Source organism: Pteropus alecto, unplaced genomic scaffold, assembly GCF_000325575.1.
Source record: "Pteropus alecto unplaced genomic scaffold, ASM32557v1 scaffold21, whole genome shotgun sequence".
Taxonomy (NCBI): domain Eukaryota; kingdom Metazoa; phylum Chordata; class Mammalia; order Chiroptera; family Pteropodidae; genus Pteropus; species Pteropus alecto.
The window spans coordinates 18,751,409-18,757,293 of record NW_006436282.1 but is presented as its reverse complement, the minus strand read 5'-3'; the positions used below and the strand labels follow the sequence as shown (position 1 = coordinate 18,757,293).

At 43.3% G+C, this 5,885-nt stretch overlaps 1 protein-coding gene across 1 annotated transcript in view; it reads right to left on the bottom strand.

Annotated features, from left to right (window-relative positions):
- SNX10 (sorting nexin 10) overlaps window positions 1-5,885 on the bottom strand; it is a 55,373-nt gene that overhangs the window by 48,636 nt on the left and 852 nt on the right. The window lies entirely within an intron of this gene.

Sequence of the window (5,885 nt, the reverse complement as noted above, 5' to 3'; positions counted from 1 at the left end):
CCTAACTCCTAGTCATTTTTTTTATCCTTCCAGAGACATTTTATGCATATGCAAGTATCTACACATATTTATGATTTGCACCCCCCCCTTTTCTGTAAATGGAAACACCACATACAGTCCTTCCTATGCTTCATTCTTTATCTACAACGTAGACTGCTCCACAGCCGTCCACAGAGCATCCTCGGCCTCTTTTCGTGGCTGCATACTACTCCACTTTGCAGATACGGCATAACTCATTTCACCAGCCCCTATTGATAGACACTCGTTGCTATTAAAAACATTGCTCAGTGAATACCTGTGAATTTATCTGAAGGATAAACTTCTATAAGCAGAATTTCTGAGTCAAGCAAAACCATGTGAATTATTAACTCTGACAGATATTGGCAAGGTGCCCTCTGCAGGGAATTAATATACATTCACTAAATGTGTGTGAGTTCTCTTTTCCTACATCTCCTGGACATGGAGGATGTTCAAAATTTTTTATCTTTGTCAATCCCAGATAGGTGAACTATGGTATATTTCAGTGAAGTTGAATTCAGACTTTAAAAATTATGTGTAAGGTCAAGTATCTTTCATGAGTTTCATGAATTTATTTATGTAGATTGTTTGTTCATATCCTTTGACCATTTTCCTAGAATTATGTTCTTTTCTTTATTGATTTGTAGGAGTTCTTTATGGGTTAGAGAAATTAATCCTTAACACATAAAATAAAGTGTAAATATGTTTTTCCGGTTTGTAGTCTGCCTTTTGTTTTGCATTCTGGGCTTTCGTTATGCTGACTGCTTTCAGGTAATGAATTTTATCAATCTTTTCTTTATGGCTTCTAGACTTTGCAACATACTTACAGTACCCATCCCCACTGCAAAGTTATAAAAATATTCTCCTTTGGATTATTCTAGATATGACCCTTCTATGAGCAGTGAAAAGTTCTCTTCTATTGTCATGAATTACATCCTACTCATAATGTGCTACTGGCCATAATGTATGTAGAGAAAATTTAAATTTTTTAAAGTAACTTTTATATCTTGGCACTATCCCATGACAGTCGGTGAGGAAGGCAGCACACGACTTATTTGTCTTATTTTACAGAAAAGGCCAATAATACCCAAAGAGGTTAAATGACCACCCAAAGCCACACAGTGGTACGGACTCAAACTGACAACTTCTGAATGACAGAAAGTGCCCTCTCATCTCCCCTCCACTGCCTCTCTTAACAAAAAGGTGAAATCCACATGGATTAAAAATCGTAAAGGATGTCTCCAAAGTCATTTCTAAATAACTTCGAAATAATGTAAATAATAACTTTTCTATTCAAAAAGCACTATCTACTTAAGTGGGTCACACAATGATCCAATGAAACAGTGACTCATCCTCAATGTTCTCACCACCTGACAGAATGCCACGTTCCTACGGTGTGCCTACAGAGCCCTGCACATTTAATTGAAAAGAGATGTAAATGTTCCAGGATCCTAAGGCTTCTGAGTGGATGGATGATGAAGAGCAGTGCTTCTCAATTTGAGGAGCAGGAGAAGGTAAGGTATATCCAAATCAGAGAGGGCTCTTTTCAAACTATCACGCATACCCCAGCCTTCGCCATCACCCGCCCCCAAAGGTCCCACCCCAAGAACGCAGTGCATGCCCCCTCAAGTATACTAACGATAGAAAATGTTTTGAAAACAACTGTTACAGGGTCTGTATTTGCACAGTCCCTATAAACCATGCTCCTTCGTTGTCTCAACTCTCCTGCACACTCAGTGTCCAACTGCCCTCAACAGCACAGTGCGAAACTCCCACCTCACGCTCTTTGTGTCTCTTGTTCCCTCCGATGTTCCTCATCCCTCCCCACCCAACCCACCAGCGGGGCTCCTTCCCATCCTGCAGGTCTTGGCTTAAGTGCCACCTCCTCGGTGGGGCCTTCCCTGACCACCCGCTAAGGCCAACTCCCCCAGGAAGGCTCTATCCTTTTGATTTCTCCTTAGAAATTATCACAGTCTATATTATTTTACCTATTAATCTATTTTCTTATTTATTGTCTGTCCTCTCAAAAGTCCCACGAGGACAAGGACCTTGTCCAAATCATCCATACTTTGTAACCTTAGCACTCAGCAGAGTTCCTGGCATATTGGGTCAATTAAATTTGATCGAATCATTCCCAGCTAATTTACTCCATTGCTACATCACCATCAAGTTTCTAAGTCACCCAATCACGTGAGCTGGGAGCATGGGCATGGGAACAACGCCCTGCCTCTTCTGCCAGCCTACCTCCTCCCACTCACAATCACTGGCCTTGTGAGAAACGAAAGCTTTCAGCCAGCAAGAACCCAGAGTGGAATGTTTTGAAGGTCACATGTCTTCTTCTACTGTTTTCTACCTTTCCTCCGGACCTAACTCCACTGCACTGTGCAGGATGAGATTGGAGAATAATGTTAAAGTTACACCATGAATAATCGAAAAGAACAGTCAAACTAAAGAGTAACATCACTGGCCTTGTGAGAAACGAAAGCTTTCAGCCAGCAAGAACCCAGAGTGGAATGTTTTGAAGGTCACATGTCTTCTTCTACTGTTTTCTACCTTTCCTCCAGACCTAACTCCACTGCACTGTGCAGGATGAGATTGGGGAATAATGTTAAAGTTACACCACGAGTAATCGAAAAGAACAATCAAACTAAAGAGTAACTGATAGTTAACTATGTGCCAGACATGGTGCAGAGACTGTAACATAAACTATCGCGTCTAATCCTCAAGATAGTCCACAAGCCAAGTATTATTACGATTTTACATGTAAAGAAGCAGTGCCCAAGGTCATGCGGCTAGTAAGTGAAGGAGCCAGGATCCAAACCCAGGAACCGGGCTCAGGAAAGCCTTCACTTTTAACCACCACACAATATCCCCTACATCTAACATGGCGTTCAAGCCACCTCCTTAGAAATAAATGCTTAAAAGACAGCAATTACTGGAGAACACCAATCAATAAACTGAATGATTAACGTCTCTAATGCTCTAGGGATGTGAGGTAGGGCAGAAACCTGGGAACACCAATAGCCAAAGGCCTGGAAACAACTTTCTCATCCTCAGGAAAGAGGTAACACTGAGAGACGTATAGTACATTCACATGACCAGCCTCTTTAGGGTCATTAGCAAGAAAGGACAATGAGATGACAATGATAATTCGATTCAATAAGCAATCACTGAGAGCCTACTGTGTGATAGTTCTAGGTTTTGGTTCTGGTGAGGGGTATTTTTTTAATGATTCGGTAACACTCCCTGAGTTCTAAGATCTAAAGATGTCGAGACACAGATACGAAACGTTCACTTGTGATGCAAAGCCCACCATATGTGCCGAAGTAAACAACACTGACAGCAGGATCCAGGAAGGAGGAGAACGGAGAGGGACATGCTTCACGGAGGAGGTAGGACGAGGCCTCGATGCTCGCATTAGCACAAGCAGAGAAAACAGGACCAGCCTGGTGGTGATTAAGCAGTACTACTTTCAGGAGATCTAGGGGTCCAGCTCCCCAGGAGTGGATGGCCTGTGTGGGCAGACTATGACAAAAAGACAAGTCTGGAAGGGCTCCGGTGGGCCTTCTAGGATGGGGAGTCCCTGAACGATGAGAGGAGGAATACAAATCTGTATCCTGTTGGAAGGCAGGGATATAGTAAGTGCAAGCCTGACATGAGGGCAATGACTCATCTTGGTATAGGGTGGAGGAGGGATTGACAGGGACAGAGATCATAGGCCATGAGCTCCATCAGGGGGCTGGGGGATGCACCAGCCAGCACAAGAGATCATGGACTCAAGGTGGACAGCGGGGGATGGAAAAGCACACTTGAAAATAACAAGAAGGAGAGCTCAGAGGATTTGGGGGGCAGTGAAACTATTCTAGATGATACAATAATGGTGGACACGTGTCAGACATTTGTCAAAATGTACAACACCATGAGTGAACCCTGACGTAAAGTGTGGACTTTGGGTGATGATGTGTCTCTGTAGGTTCATTGATAGTAATAACATAGATACCGCCCTGATGCTGAGGTCGATAAAGACGGAGGGGAGGAAGGCTGTATATAGGAACTCCCTTCCCTGTACTTTCCCTCAATTTTGCTGTGAACCTAAAACTGCTCTAAAAAAATCAAGTCTATTTAAAAATATACATCTAACAGGAAAAACTTGGACACAGAGCACAATGGCAAAAAGAGAGTCAAAGATGACTCACCAGACGGGTGACTGGAAGACTAGTGTCATTGGCAGAGCGGGAAGTTGGAAAGGGGGCCCTGTTTTGAGAGGTGAGAGAGAAAAGACGAGTTTAGTTGGGAACAAGCTATGATGATATAGGACAATCCCACGGAACAGTCTCTAGGCATTTGGAGAACAGTGTGGGGCTGAGATAAGAAAAGGGTACAGATCTGCAAATTAGGGATGAAAGTCAGCATTAAATGGTCCTCTTTCAAACTGAGTGACAAACTCTCTTTCAAAGAGGAAAAGCATTGCAACATACTGGAAATGACAATCTTCCACAAGGCTCGCCCCCTCTGTCGCAAAGAGCTGCCGATGAGGCAATTTCAGTCACTTGTGAGAACACCACCACCAGGAAATGTGATCTACTACTGGTCATGGTCAACTCTGCCCAAAGTGGCATCAGTCCAGATATGCAGAAGTGGGAAGTAATCTGAGGAGCGAGCAAGAAGAGAGATTTAAGTTTTGAGTAAGAGTGCCCCCTCCCCGCAAGGAGTAGGAAGGACGCAGGGAATGCAAAGGCAGTGTAGCTGTTCGAAGCCAGCCTGGCTGTGACCTCTTATTCTGCCCTTGGCCAAGGGAAGTTATTTAACCTCTCTGTGCCTCAGGTTTCTCATCTGTAAAAAGGAGATAACTTCCTACTTTACGAATCTATTAAGATCAACTGAGCAAAAACGGGAGGCGTGTGCCCGAATTCACTGTGTCAGCTACTTCACTGATCATTATCCGTCCTAGACTTTTCCAAGAGCCCTGAAGGCAAAAGTGCTGAGGCTCTTCCTCAGGATCTCAACACTTGTTCTTTATTTTTTCTCTTCAAGTATCTTTTTCTATCAGATAGGTCTGTAATATTTGCAGAAGCAGAATATTTTAAATCTATATGCTCTGAAACTCAGCCCATGCATGGAAAGGCACACCTTGGCCTTTCCCTATGGGAAATCAGTTACCTATGGACAACCATGGTCTGGCCTTGACCCAAGAAGGCTAAGATATGACACAAAGAAAGTCTTTTTAAAACCAGGTAAAACACCAAGTTATTCCTGAAACTATTTGCTGGAAGTACTGACTGTAATCCACAGGCATCTGACACGTGTTATCTACAGACTCGGTTTGGCAAAGGTCTCAAAACAGAGGTCACAGTTTTTCAAGGTTTCCCAACCGTCAGGGAAATGAGCTGACTAGAAAAAGTCAGCATCCGATCTGTACCTCCTTGTAAATCATTAAGTTGATTTCCGGGATTTTCACGTGCATTTGGGCAGAAAGAGCCCAGATTCTCAGGCTCTGGCCATGCGTAGATAGATCATAAAAAGTCTCCACGTCTTTTCCTCTGAGACACCAGAACCCAGAACTATGGTAACACCAGCACCCAACCCAGACGGTGATGTGGGGTGCTGCAGAGACAGCTGTCTTCTCCCACTCTTCCAAATGCCACTCTACAATAAGAAGGGTTGCTACATCAGTAAGAAAGGGTAAAATAATTACTATGCAATAGCTAACTTTCTTGAGTGTTTGTGTTTATAATTTCTAAAGAGCATAAGTTCCCTACATACAAAGCCCCTTGTTCTGCTCCACACTTTGAACCCTGTGGGTTTGTAAGTTTGAGAGAGGAACTGGGACTGCCCACAGTCATGGAAGGAAAAGACTTTGGTTCTTG